Genomic DNA, 19,874 nt, shown 5'->3' with positions numbered 1-19,874 from the left:
TTTTGCAATAGAAAACTTATTACTCTGCAGTTTTGAAGGAAGTCATTGTCAACATTGCACTGTAATCTTTAGTTACTTTGGTAATATAATAAAAAATATCATTCAAAATGTTAATCACAATGAAAGCATGACAAATAAATTAAAAAAATTTGCGTGAAAGCATGCAAATATTTTAGTTAAATTAACATGTTTGTTTATTAAACCGATAAATTATAAAGTGTTATATAAAGCTTATGAAACAACGCTTATTTTGATTGTAAGTTTCGCAATATTCAAGTTAAATTTCGATCTAGTTTGAATTTCGAAGAACTTGAAAATCGTTTCGACTTTTTTGGTGTATTAATTTAAACTAAAATGCAAAAGGGCCTTTCATCACTTTTAAAATTTTACAGAAGAGACAAAAAACTTAATAAAATTAAAAGTGTTGTGGTTACAAATATGATTTTCTTTATTTAATTAAGTGGTTATTTTTAAAAATTCAAAACTAGTAATTTGTGAAGACGTGTACCTTGATGTAATGTACCAATATTCATTAAAAACTCAATTTTGATTTATTGAGTATTATGAACTGAAACCTATAACATCTAAGTCTTCTTATATATGAAAGAATATTGATTTTCTTCTTAGTTTTAGTTGCAAAAAGTTTTAAATATTCCAAAAGAATAAAATGACTCAACATTTAACTTACTTCAATTTCATAACAGCAGAGTTTTCTAATTTATAATTTATTATTTACCTGAAAATAGAAGAGAAAATTAAATAAATAAAAACGAATGTACATACATATATAGAGGAAAACATTAAAATATGTGTATGAAATAAATCAATTTATCATTTGTCAAAAAGTTGTGAAACGTACTTTTATATTATATGATTTCTTATCACCTAAATACATACATACAGACATAAATACACTCCATACGTAGATTCACAAACGTAGACTCACTCGCAATAATAACCCGATAGTATTAAAGGTGTCACAGACAGCAAATAGTGAAATATTAAAAAAAAATAATTTGAACGTTTCACTAAAAAAGAAAATATGGTTATGTGGTGATGGTTTTAATAGCTAATACATTCGTAAGTATAGCTCCAAGTGCTGCAGTACTATATAGCAGTGAAACCTTTAAGCTGCTGACACTCTAACAACACACTTTTGCAATTTAAATGAATGTTTTACATCTTGAAGGATGAAAAACAAAAAAATATGGAAAAAAACGATTGCATTTTAAATTTTTGTGAAGAAATAAAAATACAAACGAAAAACTTACAATGAAAATACAAACATATGTAAGTGGGAGGTTTTTTGAATACAAGTATTCAGCGCCTACATATGCACTTATACATTGAATGTATTACATTCATATCTATATACCACCATACCCGGTAAGAAAATGGTAGGTTTTAAGAATACACCATGATATGTGCCTTTACATCGAATGTTTAAAAATATTTGACTACAAGATATTTTTTATACTAAAAATCGATTTTTGGTATTAAATATGAGTGATCACAAATTGAGCTTGTTTTCCTTAAAATCACAGTATTTAAAAAGTTATTCAAGCTTTAAGATATTTGAGATATTTATACTAAAAATCGATTTTTGGTATAAAATATGAGTGCTCACAGATTGAGCTTGTTTTTCTTAAAATCGCAGTATTTACAAAGTTATTAACGATTTAAGATATTTGAGATTTTTATACTAAAAAGCGATTTTTGGTATAAAATATGAGTGATCACAGATTGAGCTTGTTTTCCTTAAAATTTTTATACTAAAAATCGATTTTTGGTAAAATATATGAGTGATCACAGATTGAGCTTGCTTTCCTTAAAATCGCAGTATTTACAAAGTTATTAACGATTTATGATATTTGCGATTTTTATACTAAAAATCGATTTTTGGTAAAAAATATGAGTGATCACAGATTGAGCTTGCTTTCCTTAAAATCGCAGTATTTACAAAGTTATTAACGATTTAAGATATTTGAGATTTTTATACTAAAAATCGATTTTTGGTATTAAATATGAGTGATCACAGATTGAGCTTGTTTTCCTTAAAATCGCAGTATTTACAAAGTTATTAACGATTTAAGATATTTGAGATTTTTATACTAAAAATCGATTTTTGGTATTAAATATGAGTGATCACAGATTGAGCTTGTTTTCCTTAAAATCGCAGTATTTACAAAGTTATTCAAGATTTAAGATATTTGAGGTTTTTATACTAAAAATCGATTTTTGGTAAAAAATATGAGTGATCAAAGATTGAGCTTGTTTTCCTTAAAATCGCAGTATTTACAAAGTTATTAACGATTTAAGATATTTGAGATTTTTATACTAAAAATCGATTTTTGGTATTAAATATGAGTGATCACAGATTGAGCTTGTTTTCCTTAAAATCGCAGTATTTACAAAGTTATTAACGATTTAAGATATTTGAGATTTTTATACTAAAAAGCGATTTTTGGTATAACATATGAGTGATCACAGATTGAGCTTGTTTTCCTTAAAATCGCGGTATTTACAAAGTTATTAACAATTTAAGATATTTGAGATTTTTATACTAAAAATCGATTTTTGGTAAAAAATATGAGTGATCACAAATTGAGCTTGTTTTCCTTAAAATCACAGTATTTACAAAGTTATTCAAGATTTAAGATATTTGAGGTTTTTATACTAAAAATCGATTTTTGGTAAAAAATATGAGTGATCACAGATTGAGCTTGTTTTCCTTAAAATCGCAGTATTTACAAAGTTATTAACGATTTAAGATATTTGAGATTTTTATACTAAAAATCGTTTTTTGGTAAAGAATATGATTGATCACAGATTGAGCTTGTTTTCCTTAAAATCGCAGTATTTACAAAGTTATTAACGATTTAAGATATTTGAGATTTTTATACTAAAAAGCGATTTTTGGTAAAAAATATGAGTGATCACAGATTGAGCTTGTTTTCCTTAAAATCGCAGTATTTACAAAGTTATTAACGATTTAAGATATTTGAGATTTTTATACTAAAAATCGATTTTTGGTAAAAAATATGAGTGATCACAAATTGAGCTTGTTTTCCTTAAAATCACAGTATTTACAAAGTTATTCAAGATTTAAGATATTTGAGATTTTTATACTAAAAATCGTTTTTTGGTAAAGAATATGATTGATCACAGATTGAGCTTGTTTTCCTTAAAATCGCAGTATTTACAAAGTTATTAACGATTTAAGATATTTGAGATTTTATTCTTAAAATCGATTTTTGGTATTAAATATGAGTGATCACAGATTGAGCTTGTTTTCCTTAAAATCGCAGTATTTACAAAGTTATTAACGATTTAAGATATTTGAGATTTTATCCTTAAAATCGATTTTTGGTATTAAATATGAGTAATCACAGATTGAGCTTGTTTTCCTTAAAATCGCAGTATTTACAAAGTTATTAACGATTTAAGATATTTGAGATTTTTATACTAAAAATCGATTTTTGGTAAAAAATATGAGTGATCACAGATTGAGCTTGTTTTCCTTAAAATCACAGTATTTACAAAGTTATTCAGGATTTAAGATATTTGAGATTTTATTCTTAAAATCGATTTTTGGTATTAAATATGAGTGATCACAGATTGAGCTTGTTTTCCTTAAAATCGCAGTATTTACAAAGTTATTAACGATTTAAAATATTTGAGATTTTTATACTTAAAATCGATTTTTGGTATTAAATATGAGTAATCACAGATTGAGCTTGTTTTCCTTAAAATCGCAGTATTTACAAAGTTATTAACGATTTAAGATATTTGAGATTTTATTCTTAAAATCGATTTTTGGTATTAAATATGAGTGATCACAGATTGAGCTTGTTTTCCTTAAAATCACAGTATTTACAAAGTTATTCAGGATTTAAGATATTTGAGGTTTTTATACTAAAAATCGATTTTTGGTATAAAATATGAGTGATCACAGATTGAGCTTGTTTTCCTTAAAATCGCAGTATTTACAAAGTTATTAAGGATTTAATATATTTGAGATTTTTATACTAAAAATCGATTTTTGGTACAAAATATGAGTGATCACAGATTAAGCTTGTTTTCCTTAAAATCGCAGTATTTACAAAGTTATTAACGAATTAATATATTTGAGATTTTTATACTAAAAATCGATTTTTGGTATGAAATATGAGTGATCACAGATTAAGCTTGTTTTCCTTAAAATCGCAGTATTTAAAAAGTTATTAACGATTTAAGATATTTGAGATGTTTATACTAAAAATCGATTTTTGGTATAAAATATGAGTGATCACAGATTGAGCTTGTTTTCCTTAAAATCGCAGTATTTAAAAAGTTATTAAGGATTTAAGATATTTGAGATGTTTATACTAAAAATCGATTTTTGGTACAAAATATGAGTGATCACAGATTGAGCTTGTTTTCCTTAAAATCGCAGTATTTACAAAGTTATTAAGGATTTAATATATTTGAGATGTTTATACTAAAAATCGATTTTTGGTACAAAATATGAGTGATCACAGATTGAGCTTGTTTTCCTTAAAATCGCAGTATTTACAAAGTTATTAAGGATTTAATATATTTGAGATTTTTATACTAAAAATCGATTTTTGGTACAAAATATGAGTGATCACAGATTAAGCTTGTTTTCCTTAAAATCGCAGTATTTACAAAGTTATTAACGATTTAAGATATTTGAGTTTTTTATGCTAAAAATCGATTTACAGTATAAACATCCTAAATATCTTAAATCGTTAATAACTGAGTGATCACAGATTCAACTTGTTTTCCTGAAAATTGTAGTATTTGCAAAGTTATTCAAGTTTTAAGATATTTGAGTCGTCCCTAATGTATGCATATTTTTCATACAATCTCTTATAGTAATGTCGGATGTCGTATTAAGTCTTTTCTTTTTTTTTGTATTCTATTGATTATTTGTTATTTATTTACAATATACAGAGATTTATTCAATTCTTAAGGGAGTGAGTGGAGTGCGTGTATCATTGTAGGGTTTCATCGTTCTGTGAAAGAAGTCAAAAATTTTAAATTTTGTTCTCTACTTATTGGAGGCTAGAGTGAGTGTGTGGTTTGTAAATCAATGTAGGTTTATTTGAATTTTCTATTTCAAGAGAAATATGGAAGAAATCCTTTTAAGAATTATACAATTTGTAAAGGATTTTCTTACTCAGAATTATCCAATAGATATTCTAGTTGTTGTGAGTTTTAAATAGTATTTTTTGTTGTATGAGTTTTAAATACAGTCTATTTAAAAACTTGTACGTAACTATATTTTTAGCAAATTCAGACCATATAACTTTAATATTAAACAAAGTACATCTGCTAAATACATAGTATGTTGCAAATTTTTGCAATAACATGGTCTCATACTATTTAGCTGCTTATGGTGAATTGTCTAAACATATTGTTGCGTATGAGTAATAATTAGTTTAAAATAAATAATATAACTCATACTTTCAATTAGCCCTACATATGTATGTATATTGATTTCTCAAAAAATTAGTACACTATCTTTGTTTGAAATTTGTATTTAAGAATATTATTATTTGAAACATATATGTAAATCATATATTTTAATTTTCATTTATATATTGTTTATTTGCAAATATTTATCTACCTACTTATGTAGAAGCACATACTCTTTTGCCATAGACTTTTTCCCAATTCAGCATACAGACGATATCATTACATAAATATATATATGTACACTAGACCGGTCCATAAAAAATAGGTTTATCTTGGTAGGTTTACACAATTTCACAACATCCAATCTATTTATGGCATCGGTTATACGATTTTCTTAACAGTTTGTATTATTTAGTTTTAGTTGCTAATGAGGAAAATAACACCATCCGTTCATAGCAACTTTATTATTTAAGGGCAGGTCTAATGGATATGGACTTGTAATATTAAAAGGCTTTACAAATATTTGTCATTTTATTATTTGCTTCCCAAACTACGTCTTGTAAATTTAAATTTTATAAATTTACTTTGAGTTTATATTCGAATCCTTATTTTGCTAGCTTTGAAACAAAAGAATTTTTAATAATAAAAATATAATTCTGTTAAAAAAATAACTGAAAATAAAGAAAGAAAAATTGAATATTCGTAAAACATTATTTGAATAGAAATAAAACAAAGTAAAGTAAACATTATTTTCTCGTACTTTTAGTTAACCTTGAGTAAAATTTCGTTATTTAAATTGTAAATACTCGATATGTAAATAATGATAATTTGCAAGGAGAGAAAGAAGTGAATAAATGAAAATAAAATCGAGCAAGTGTATGGAATTGTAATAGTATTTCAATGCAAAGGACTTGTATCACCTACAAAACACAGCGAGAACTTGGTTATCGGTATTAAACACAGATTTTGGTTGTGGAATTTAAATATTGGTTTTATTTATAAAGAAAATAAGCATGAAGCACTTCATTTTAGTTCTGCGACATATTAACATAAAATATTATACGAATTTTTGTTCGTTTATATGGGTTCAAGTGTTTTTGTTACAATTTTGATCACATTTTCGTTGTCTTTTTTGTTATAATTTTACCATTATTATTCGTATCAGGAGCTTCTGCTGCTGCCTTACAGCCATACATAGATTGTACATCATTTTTTTAAAGCAACAGAAATATACATGTACTAATTTTATCTCAGCAGTGGTGAATTATGCAAAGGGTGGGATATTTACTTGAAATATTTTTAAAAATTATGAATTAAAAATGTAACCAAAATAAGTTGGCTTAATTCAACTACAACTTAGTCGTAGACAAAATAATATGAAGATCTATAGTTAGAACTAACTGTAGGTTTTGTTTTTATTGTTTACTAAGCCATAGAATTAATATATACTTCTAAAAGCGGAATCCTCTCCAAATGCAAACCATTATTTGTGACACCACTAGGGTATTCATTCGACTAATGATCGTTCGATTAATCGAATAATTTCTTACGAATAATTATTCGAACAATTTAAAAATGGCCATTTTCGAATAACGAATAATTCGAACAATTTTATGTAGAATAATCGAATAAAACGAATAAATGTTCATATATATTTAAATTTATTAAATTGCTTAAAATTTTTCATAATTTCAAATTTAAATAACTAATAATCACTCACAAAAATTGTATTGTTTCTGAAATTCGACAAATAACTAAAGACAAAGGGACTTTCGATCACTGTAGGTCAGTAGTCCGATAACTCCTTCTATAAATATATAAATATTACTGCAAGAAGTAGAATTCTAAAAACAAATGTTTAACAATTTTTAACTTAGGACTTGAACCAATGAAAATAAAAGGTACGGAATAAAATATTTGTTATTTAGCTGGCGAAATATTAGAAGAATCGCAATTAATAATCAAAATTTTAACTTAGATTAAAGTGGAGTTGAATGAGATGGAGAATGTAATTTTGAAACGGTTGTCGAAAGTGATATTGAGGATGACATTTATAATGATTACATTGAAGTAGATGAAGACTATGATCTTAATATATATGTATATAAGTGATGTTATTAACCACGTACGTAAGTGTTGCAAAATATTTAATATATCGAATGATGAAACACAAATATTGCAATCTAACGTTTTGTTGCAAGAAAAGCATGGAGTTCGTCTTATACTTGATTTTGAACATCGTTGGACATCTTTGTCTAACATGGTAATAAACTTTTTGCGTATTTGTAAATGCGTCAATCATGCACTGCCTGACTTCAAATTAGCCACGTTCACCGACAATGATATCAAACTTTGGACAGATTCCCTTTATTGTGTAATTCCCCAAGACTACTTTATTAAGCAAAGATTCGGCAACGTTGTTAGAGCTTGATGCATAATACAATTTATTATAATTATTTTAGAAATAGTGAATATGTAATTAATATACTAAAGAATTAGTTACTCAATTTAAAATCCGAATTAATGAACGACATAAAAAAGTTCTTAATACGTTTATATTGTATTTGAATTCAGGATCATGTCCAACTAGCTCAAAATTATTTAAAGCATAGCTCCAAAACGAAAACTAAAGGGTTTGATAGTCAATTGTTTTGTAGATTGTTCGGGAGTTAATCTGTTCAGAATATTTCTGTTTAAAATTTAATGATGGACTTTGTTTTCGAATGTTTTTTAACATTATCAATACTTGAATTGTTAACTAACGTTATTTTTTGTTTTTCTTTAACAAGAAAATATTAAAAAACCGACATCAAAACTTTATTCATTACTTTTTTAAAAAAATTTAAATTATTCGAATAATTCGATTAATTTTAAAAGTGTGATCGAATTATTCGAACAAGTTAAAATCTCTTATTCGAATTATTCGTTTTATTCGAATAAGAGAAAAATCGAATAATTCGAATACCCTAGACACCACCCTGTATCAAGCCATATTTGTATGTATTCACGATAGCAAAATTATAACAAAAGAACTAAAAGAAAAACCGAGAACTGAAGAGATTCTTTCTATTTTAAGTTTCTTATTAAAATAAATAAAATTTATAAAAAAAAATCATAAGGAAGTCTTGTGAACTTTTTGTGGTTTAGCTGCTTCTTTTAAGTTGTTTTTTTATTTTGTTTTAGGTTTTACTTAAGCAATTATTTAAGTCTTTAAAACGATAACGTTAATGTTTTGTGAACAGAAAATGTTTAATATTAAAAAATGTTAAACAAAAGTTTCATTTAAAGATGTTCCAATTAGCTAAAAAAAAATTTACACAGCATTTTTGAAATAACACATTATAAGTTTAATCAACATTTCTGCAAAAAATACACTTTATATCTCCCATCTTAACTGTATTTGACTTTTTAGACTAGAAATAACTTTATTTTAGATTATTTTACTTTTAGATATTCATTATCACAACTTTAGTGTTAAACTTTTCTAATCATACAATTCACACACACACACCTACATAAATAATCACATTTGATGAAATGAAATGAGCAGACGTGGTTTAGAAATCAATCAACATCCTTCGGGGGCAAAGAGATTCAATGAAATTGTAAGTAAAATCCTAGCAAACGTACCCAGCAACATTTATACAACAACCAGCATGATTGGGAGTATATATAATAGGGTGGCCCTTATTTTCTACGTCATCTAAAATCCAAATGCTGAAAATTTCGGATAACGTTTAGAGTTTGCACATTTTATTGGAAGTTTCGAGTTTTTAATCTATTTAAATTAAAAATAAAAAATTAAAGCATTTTAAACATTCACTATAAAATTTTCTGACAACGTTGACACATTAAAACTAGGGTTGTCATTCGAATAAAAATTATTCGAATAATCGAAGAAAAGAAATATTTTTATTCGAATGACACCTTTACATTATTAAACATAAATAAACACGAAAACATTGTTGTGAGTAAGACAACGTGATGAAATCTTAAAGACCTAGAATTGGAGGCATTATTTCAAGAGCTTGCAAAATCATTGGGAACTACTCAATTAGTAATTTCAAAGATTCATCTAAAAGCAGGGAAATTGACCATACGAATTAAAGACGAGAGACATTGAAAGACAATTTTGCATGTCCGAAATGATGCTTGAACTTTTTGCTCCGAATGAGAAATGAATCGATTACGATAACCCGAAGCGTAAGAGGTCGTATGGGAAGAAATGCCAGCCAGTCGAATCGACACCAAAGCCAAATATCCATGGCACTAAGGTAATTCTCTTTGTATTTGGTGGGAGCAAAAGGGTCCTATATATTATGAACTGCTGAAATCTGACCAGATCATCACAGGGAAACTGTACCGAACGCAACTAATTTGTTTGAAGCGAGAATTGGCCGAAAAATGTTGTATTCCATCATGACAACGCTAGGCCACATTTTGCCTCCGCCGCTTTATATTCCAGACCTTTTCACGTCCGTATACTATTTGTTTCGATCGGTCCAGAACGCTCTCTCTGGGAGAGAACAGAGTACCCGATATTGGCTTAAAGGATGAGCAGCTCCTTTGGATCGGAATCTATATGTTGTCATACAGAAGGGAAGAGGTCATAGCTAAGAATAGCCAATACTTTAAATAAATTTATATTGTACAACTGTTTCAAAAAAAAGCCTAAAATTAAAAAAAATGCATTTTTAAGTCATTGCCCAATATATTGTTACGTTTTTACCTTTTAAAAACGGTGGTTTATTTCCTTTAAATAAACCAGATACTTTTGATTGCAAATAAAAGCAGTTAAGTAGTTTAAAATTGTAACATATCTTTAATTATTCAAATTTTCATAGTTAACTATTTTTAAATAGTCACTATTTTTATTTTTTTGTACAAATCCACGTTTATAATTCACACACTTAAATTACACTTTATAATGTACAAGACAGTTGATGTACTCTAACAGCGCCTATGATAAACTAACTAATGACTGCAACTGCTGTTACTATTTGTACACAGGGCCATCTTTCAGTAGCTTCATGAATGATCTTAACAGACAAAACAGGAATGTTCGTTTTGTCTATCATCATTGTTGATAAGCACAAGCTTCTACTGACGGATATGTTTACAAACATCATGAATGTTGCAAGCAGTCGTTACAGACCATTAAATTCAAATAGATAGTGCAATTTCGTAACAATATTTTATTAATTTGGTATTTTATTGAATTTAACAAATTAAATATTCGAAATTTTCTAAGTTATTCGAATAATATTTTTATTCGTTACTCGTTCGAATAATCAAGCAAATTTAAAGAGTCGATTTAATCGATTACTCGAATATTAACAAAATTGTAAACTTTTAATCGAACAAAATTAAATTCGAGTAATTACCAAACGTCATTTTAAAAAAAAACGTCAAATTAAATTTTAGCAGTTGTTTCTATTATGAGTTAGGTTTGAGACCGATTTGAAAATGGAGGATCTCAAGGAAATTTTGTTTTTATATGTTTGCAATTTTATGATTTTGTAGTATTTATCAAGTTATGGGTCAATGATGATGTTAGAGAATTTTTGTATTTTATATTTGAGAAGCTGGCGAACAAAATCACACTAGTCCCTTTAACTGTTTTTTACAGGACAGGCAAATAACTGAACTACCTAGATAGAGACTTCTACGAAAAGTCAGTTTTAGTTATTTTTTTGTAATATAGGATCGAATTGGTTTTAAATGAAAATATTTCGTGACTTCATAGATGTGTACTTAGAGAGTACATGTTTAGTTTCGATCACCAGTATCTAACCGTAGATGTGAACTACAGAAACTATATATAATTGGATTTTTCAACAACTATTTTTTTAAAAATTTAGTTTAACCCAAAATTAGCTTAAATTTTAAGCAATTGATTTTTACATGACTGAAAATAATTTTAGATCTTGGGAGCATGAAAAATCGAAAAGGAAAGTGTTTAATAAGGACCGCCCTAATACACAGTCTATGTCTATTTAAATAGACAATTTGTAATATCCTTTTTCAACTACAACATTTTCATGAACACTCAGGAAATTGAGTAAATTTCAATATTGTCAAGGACATCACAACACAGACATTGGAGAAATGAAATGTAATGAGAAATAAAAAAAAATAAAATTGAAAACAAATACAAAATAATATTTGTATCTACTATGTGTTAGTTAGTATAGCTAAAAGAATACGATAAAATAAAATAAATTTTAATACTCTTTCGTTATACTTTTAAATTTTTTAAGCTTGTACAAATGTGCACATTTTTTGTATTGATTTTAAAATGAGGTTAAACATAAAAATATACGAGCTGATTCAACAGTGGGAAAAAAATAAATGCAATTTCATATTTAATATTAATGAGTTTGAAATACACACATGACTTTTAAGTTGAAGTTGAGAGGAATGTGCAATACATTTGAAATATATTTATGAAACTTAGATGCATATCATTGTTAGTTTGTGGATATGATTTGATGGAATTGTGAGATGTGAATCAAAACTAATTGTATGTTTTGGTTCTTAATTTTCTAAATTATTAAAATGTTCGGTTTGCTCAAAATTAGTGGATTTTCAGAGAACAATACCTCTTCAATACTGCGTTCCTGCATAAAATTAAACACTCCTAAAAGGCAAAATTTACTTTTTAGCTGTGAGCTAAATACTTAAATATTGATAAGATTCAGTAGAGCTATCTAGAAATAAGTCTACTTCAGTTTAGACTGTTTAAAATTTAAAGCACTTGTTGCTAAACAAAACATTTTTAAATTAAGTTTTCAACATATGAGAGAAATGCCAATACACTATTCATCGAAAAACTAGAAATTGTTTTAATTCTATGTCACATATAAACATTTTCAACATTAGAACTCTTGTGAAATAAACTACCAGCAGACACACGAAATATATTTGTCCAATAAAATGTATTTACAACTGTAGTTATTACAAAAGTATCCATATGAACAGAAACACAACAAAAATAACAATATCCTTGACAACCTAAAAATGTCTTTAACTATTTATTTGTGTGGTAGGTACTCGTATCCTGTTAAATGTTGTTTTTCTGTTTTTCTTTCAATGTATGTGGGAAGTCGTTTATGTGCACAAATATTTTTTTCAACATGTCAGGAGCTTTTGGAACTGAAAATATCCAGATGATAGGAACGAATCACTTTGCACACACACATGAAATACTTAGCAACTGTTACATACTTATGCAGTATACCTAAAGTAAAATACTTTTAAACTGTTGTTTGTAGTAGTTGTTGTTGAAATTTAATTTTCCAAATTACTTTAGAGAATAGTTCAATTCCCTAAAATAATTTAACATGCGTTTCTAATAAAATTAAATTGTTGTCTTTATTTATAAATTTTCATTGAGTATTTTTTTTTGTCTTGGCAAAGTTACATAGATACGGTAGATAAATGTTGTTGAGATTTTACTTTTTTTTTGCAAGTATTCGTCTAGGAATATATTTGAGTGTTTATTGTATTATTTATTTTTATTACTTTTTTAGGGCAACCAATCTTATTGACCTTCTTTTTTAAGTCTTATAAATTGTGTTACGTTTGATTCTCTAACTTTTAACAAATCTTCAAAGGCTGAAAATATCATTTATGTAAAACAAACATAAACTGATTACTTTTGGAGAAAACGGAATTTGTTATTTTTATTTTAATATTTAATGCAAAGTCATAAAATAAACTTTATATGGGGAATTTAAAAAGGTTGGGTGTTAATTATAAGAATACGTAAAATTTTAAAAAATACAGTAGAAAAGCTACTGATGACTCGAACAGATGTAAAAGTTAATTGAACAAATTAACAAATTAATTGATCAAAACCAATGACAAATTATTTATTTTATTAGCTAATAGTTATGTATTTCATTACTATTATCAACTTAGACATATGCATGCCGGTTCGATTCCCACACAAGGCTATTTTTTTCTGTGTTTTAGCTACATATTATTGAGGTGAATGTAGGTAGATTTTGTCAAAACAACTAGTGTTTCAGTCAAATACTATGTAGTTATCACTCAGCTCTAGGGTTCCTAATTTTCCGTATTTTTTCTATTCCCAGGAAATATTAAAAAAATCTGTTCAATCCCAGGAATTTTGATTACGAAACTAAGTCAAAATCAGATAAACAAATCTAAACCGTTATTATTGTCATTATTTTCTCTAAATAATGAATAGCTTAGAAGTTTTAATGTGAAGGATCTCACTAATTCTTGACCTACTTGAAATGTTAATTTTCCTGTTTTAAATAAAATTTTTTCTGTTTTTGTCACACAGAGAAAATAGTTTTAGTTGTGATAATCAAATTTATTGCTAATGAAATTATTCTGTCTAAATGACCAAATTTTTAACCCGCAAGAGTGCCTCAAGGCATGCATTACAAAACAGCAATTATCTCAAAAAGTAATTATAATTTTTTTTTTAAATTTAACTGTAACATTACTTACAGATTTCTTAACATTGCCCTCGAAGGTCGAAATGCATTCTGACTTTTAGTTTTTGTTCTGTCAGCTGTTTTGTGAGTGATATCATAATTTTACCACGAGGAATTTTGTATGTAATTTTTTTTTTTAAATTTTACTAGCTTTTAGTCTCCCGATCTATTCGAAATATCTTTTATTAGTTCTCTTTCATTATTTTTTCAATTAAATCGTATCATAATTATTGTTTTTTACACCTAAACCCGAAACAATGCCCTGAGGCACTCTTCACCTTTTTGCACCTGGTTCGTAAACTTAATTTGCAAATTAGTTTCCGATTGCTGTTCTGATTGGGTCATAATTACCCTAAAAAAAAATTATTCGACAACTTTTTTTAGCTTTTGTTAGAAGTAAATTTTTAAAGAAATTCCCAAAAATTTCTAAAAAAAATATTCCCCGGAAATTTTTCGCGATTAAGAACTCTACTTAGCTCCAATATTATTAGCACTAATACTTGCTAAATTTATTTTAAAACCCCAAAACTACTTTTATTATTATATGTTCTTAATCTCGGCGCGCCGTTCAAGTGAATTTCTTTAAGTTAACAATGCAAAAATAAATTGAAAGAAAAGTTTTTCCTTTCTCTTAAAAGTGAAAAGAACGGAAGTAAAACTTTTAATTCTTTTGGCTTTACCAGCCAGACAATAACCTATTTCCTTCAAAGGAGTCTTATGTAAAATTCTCATTTAAATATCTTCCTTAATTTATTGTTTATTTAGCTTAAGTACAGAATAATTTGACAAAAGTGCCATCATTATACAGACTTTTGATACTGCTAAAAATCATAAGATTAAATTTTATTGTGTGTCTATGCAAACTCTACATACCCTCTTTTTAAAATTTATGTATGAATCAGAGATGAAAAAGAGTGATTTATAAATAATAGTAATAATAATAATAAAGAAAGAAAGATGTATAAAGTGGATAAGAAGCATATAAAAGCATACACAGAAAAACATTTATTTCAATTCAAACATTTATCACATATTGAACTGGTTTCAATTATTTCATAATTGAATCAAGTATTCATGTGCTCAAAAACAAAATTTTCTGATATTTTCTATTGAATTTTGAATTTGACAATTAAATATACAATTTTCGTTATTGGTTGAACTTTAAATACAAAAATGATTGAATAGATAATTTTTGTAATTGAAAACACAAAAAATAACAAAAATGTGTTTTCAATTACGAAAATAATCAATTCAATCATTTTTGTATTTGAAATTGAACCAATAACGAAAATTGTATATTTAATTATCAAAATTATCAAATTCAAAACTCAAAAAACGTATCAAGCCAATATCGGATATTCTGTTTCAAAGTGAAGTGTATCCAAGAGAGACCGTTCTTCATCGATCGAAACAAATAGTATTCGAACGGGGAAAGGTCTGGACCATAAAGCTGGTGAGGCGAAACTTCATAACGACTTCATTCTATACACTTATTAAAAGGTATTGCAAAATGTGGCCTAGCGTTGTCATGATGGAATATTACGGTTTCATGGCTGGCCGCATATTCTCATAATTTTTCGGCCAACGCTCGCTTTAAACGAATCATTTTCATTTCATTGTTCGGTACAGGTTGCCTGTGATGGTCTGGTTAGATTTCAGCACCTCATACTAGATTAGACACTTTTGCTCTCACCAAATACTAAGAATAACCTTAACGCCATGGATATTTGGCTTTGGTGTCGATTCGGTTAGTAGGACGGACTGTACGCTTCGGATTATCTTAATGGATCCATTTTTCATTGCATGTAATGATTCAGTGCATAAATGATTTTCTTTTATAGCGTTCAAACATCATTTCGGACATGCGAAATCGTCTTCTAAGGACTTCAATTCCTATGATACCCAATTTCTTTGCTTTTGGATGAATCCTGCAGCAAATGTTTTGAAATTTATGGAGTCCTTGTCTTCCGGTTCAAAATCCCTACTTCTGAACCGCACAAACCATTTCTCACCAGCAATCGGTGTGCTTCAGCGGCACGATTTTCAAATTAAAGAAATAAAGCAAAACTTCCCGCAAATGACGCTTTGTTGGAACAAAATTCGACATTTTTGAAGCAACAAAAACATTGTGGTTTACAGTATAAGTTCAATAACTGAGTGAGAATGAGTGACAGATTTGTACCCTTCCAAATGACGTATAAGTTATTAAAAACAAAAATTGGGTTGAAAAGATCGACACCTGTTGTGAGTCCCTCATTTTTAAGTTATACACCCAATGTAAAAACCGAAACTAATAGATTCTTGAAAAATTAAAAAATCGGTTGGCCGGTTTTCGGTTTTGGATATTCTAAAGCCTGTTTACTCCAAAAAAAATCTCGCTATGTTAGGATTTATTGCGCAATTGGTATGATAAGTTGTCTAATTTTCAGGTTACTTTAGAAAGTTTTGAAAAGAAGCTTATTCATATACTGAAAAACATAATCTGTTTTCGGATTTCATTCATGTAAAACTCTGAACTCTTTTGTTTAAAAAAAAGAAACGTGTTGAACAAACTTTTCGAAGTCATGCTTCAGGGAGATAAGTACAAGTGTTAATTGAATCAGAAATAAGCCACAAGACAAAAAAAAAGAAAAATCGCACACAAATACAATACAATTACACTTACGCAACGATACAGCTACAAGTCACTTTACCACAACTGGCATCATAACAATCCATCGTTTTCCCAGCCGCCGTCACTCAGCCAAAAGAAAAAGCGGAAGCAGAAAAAATGTTTGATAAAACGTAAGCTAAGAAAAGCAAACGTTTGTTCTGAGCCCAACCAACATTCAATTGTTTTGTATTTATTTTACAATGAAAAATTTAATTTTTTTTTCTTCATGCGAGTACATATTTAATTTGTGGTTGTAAAAGGAGGAGTATTTAATGGAAAAACAATTCATTCTTGCTTTATTGTGTTACTTACTGGTAAAGTACAGTAAGGAGCTTTGTTGCCAGGAAAAAGATGCAAACTTCTCAATAAATATGAAGCATGTAGAATAATAAGAAGCGAAACATGACTCCTGTGAGTGAGTTTAGGATCATAGCGACGCAAGCAAAGAATGTGTGAAGAATAAAAACAAATTTGCATATTTAACAGATTTTTTTGCTTATTTTCTCATATTTATATCTTTTTTATGCTCTTCTACCACCTTCAAGAAGATTTAATATTGTTGAAGGGGATTTTCGTATTCAATTCTATTGTTTTGTGTTGTATTTTATTTATGGCCAGTCAGTCAGTTTGTTATTCCTTTAGACAGATTTAATAATCAATTTGTTTTCCCTACTAAAACGTTAAAATCATTTAAAATGGTAATTGTTATTGAAGCAGGATAATATTCCACCCCACCACAACATACAATGGTTAAGAATGTTTTAAAAATACTTTTTTTATGTTTGTACGGCTAAGAATTTTTATTGGTTTTTATAATTTTTTTTATTTATTTTACATGCGGACATGCGGAATATTTATTTACATACACTCTCATACTCATACACTCATGTGTACGCCCAGTAAACATTATTTGGCGAAAATTTATCAGAATATTAACCGAATTGTCTAAATTTCCTTCTGGCATTTGACAAAATAGTCTGCAATTTTTATCTTAGTCATTTCTGCAAATTTTCTGTAACATCGTTAGAAAAGTATACGACAAGTCTGCAAGTTCTCTAAGGAAAAATATAGTTTTGTTTACTTTATAAGCATCCCGATGTATAAATCTGATTTTCTTTTAAACTGGAATTTATTTCTTGTTCTGGTTTACTTCCCAGGCCCATTAACAAAAACCTTAACTTAAAGTTAGCACTAACTCATGTCCTAATATCGTAGATTTTGATTGAAGTTGTAGTTGAATTAAACCACAAAATTTATTTGACAAAAAAAAACGTAACCACTACTTTAAAACAATTCTTATAAGAGCAGATAGTGTCAAAAAAAATTAATAAATATCTTACGAGGGCGGGTAAATAAAAAAGGGCAAAACTGCTCCTGTCAACAGACATCTGTCAGTTGGCTCCTGTGAAAATTTGAACAAGTTGAGACATTTATTTTGTGTTTGACAGCCATTGATAGCAGACTACCTCGTGACTTGAGAAGAAATTGCAAAAAATTCAATTTCGTCTGCTTTTTGAGCATAAGGAAAAAACATCACTAAAATTAAAGACTAAGCTAGATAAATACTTTGGGAACTCTCTACCTTCAATTTCAATGTTAAAAAATGGGATTACTGAATTTCGCTGTGGCCGAACAATCACGGATGGTGCCTATCCTTCTGAACGCCCAGTTGAGGTCTCTACACCCGAAACAATAGATAAAATTACTATACGATATGTTGTTGGCCGATCGTAGATTGAAAGTGCTAGATATTGTGGAAACCATAGGCATCTTACATGGCTCAGTGGTTTCAATTTTGAATGATCACTTGGATATGACAAGGCTTTCTGCAAGATATGTACCGCAATTGCTCAAAATTGATTGTTTAGCGTTATTCAACCGCAATATGGACAATTTTTTGGTCCGTTTCGTAACAGTGGACGAAACGTGGTTCCACTATAATACACCAGAGAATAAACAGCAGTCAAAACAGTGGATTTCTTTCTTCTCGTTCATCAAATGACTATTTTGATAAACTTGAGAAATATTGATTCAATGAAATATACATTTTTTAGTGGTTACGACTTTATCGTTAAATATTTGATCAATGTAGAAAATTGTAGTTTAATTTTATAAAAATCAAAAAGACTTCTCAGACAAATCTGTAAAGATTTCTTGTCAACTATTCATACAAACAGCAACGGTATAATTTTGAACCGAAATCGGATATGAAATCGGCTATTTTTACAGGCTGTCGGTATGAATTCTGACCGAATTAAGCAAAAAATGTTTACTGGGCATTTACAGCTTTTAGGTACACACAAACGTTCAGATAATGCAATATATTTTTTTAATATTAAAGTTTAAATTTGTTTTGTGGTTGCTTTGTTTTTTGAGTATCAAATATTTGAAACTTTTAACCACATTTTTTTTTATTTAGTAATAAATTCCGCCTCACATTAGCTCACTGGTAACAAGATCTGCCAAATTTGTGTATGGATGGTCTGAACATAATTGGCTACAAAACCGAGAGCAAATACTTGCAGCTGATTTGTTCTAGTCTTCTTTTTTAATTCTTAAGTAAGCAGACGAAGTGATATGGTTTAAATATTTATTTTTCTTGCTCTCATTTGAAAACTGCTAAAAGTTCCTGGTTTAAATTAAGAAATTCGCAGTTTCCTTGAAGCCATAAATGCCGTAGCCGACTGTGTTATGTATTTAATTATTGCTATGAATTATTGGCCAATAAAATGCTACGTATGTTGTTAATTAATTTAATTTATTGATACAGAAGAAAAATCGTGCCAGTTGTATTATTGCTGATTTTATTCTTTGAACAGATTTATGAAGTAATTTGAAAGCTTGTTAAATTGTTGGTTACTGTAGAATACAATACTTTAATGTCAGTTTTATATATGGGAGATTTAATATCAAGTGAACCAGCATTTTAAATCGATGTCTTCCGATCGGGATGAAATTTGCACCAATTTTCAACAAGTTCGGTCAAGAACTCTCTGTGTTCGAGGGGGTCAAAATTTTACATTTTGGCCGAACAGGTGTTTTTTCTCATCCATGTAACTTACTACCTAATATTCTTAGCAAAATGAGTCCCAAATAGTTTAGACAGATATTTCTTCAATTTTGCAAAAAAAAAAGTCAAAAATTTTATGTCTTGAGTTTCAGGTCTTAAAGGCAGAGACCAAAAAGGACCCATTTTCAAATAAGTCAAAAAAGTTTTTGATTTGTAAAAAAAAAATTATTTTTTTTTAATTTGTTTTTTGGTTGAAAGATTGAATAAATCTTCTTATATATAAAAAGAAGTGTACATTTTGATATCACCACTAACTGCG

At 28.0% G+C, this 19,874-nt stretch overlaps 1 long non-coding RNA gene across 1 annotated transcript in view; it reads right to left on the bottom strand.

Annotated features, from left to right (window-relative positions):
• Positions 1-605: 605 nt before the first annotated feature.
• Positions 606-19,874, bottom strand: part of LOC135952494 (uncharacterized) — a 127,883-nt gene continuing 108,614 nt past the window's right edge. The window contains exon 3 of the long non-coding RNA XR_010576042.1: positions 606-736. This is a non-coding gene — a long non-coding RNA (uncharacterized LOC135952494). The remainder of the gene's footprint in view (positions 737-19,874) is intronic.

The sequence above is a fragment of the Calliphora vicina genome, chromosome 2, assembly GCF_958450345.1.
Source record: "Calliphora vicina chromosome 2, idCalVici1.1, whole genome shotgun sequence".
Classification (NCBI taxonomy): Eukaryota; Metazoa; Arthropoda; class Insecta; order Diptera; family Calliphoridae; genus Calliphora; species Calliphora vicina.
The sequence above is the reverse complement of the archived record's forward strand: the minus strand, read 5'-3'. Positions and strand labels throughout refer to the sequence as shown.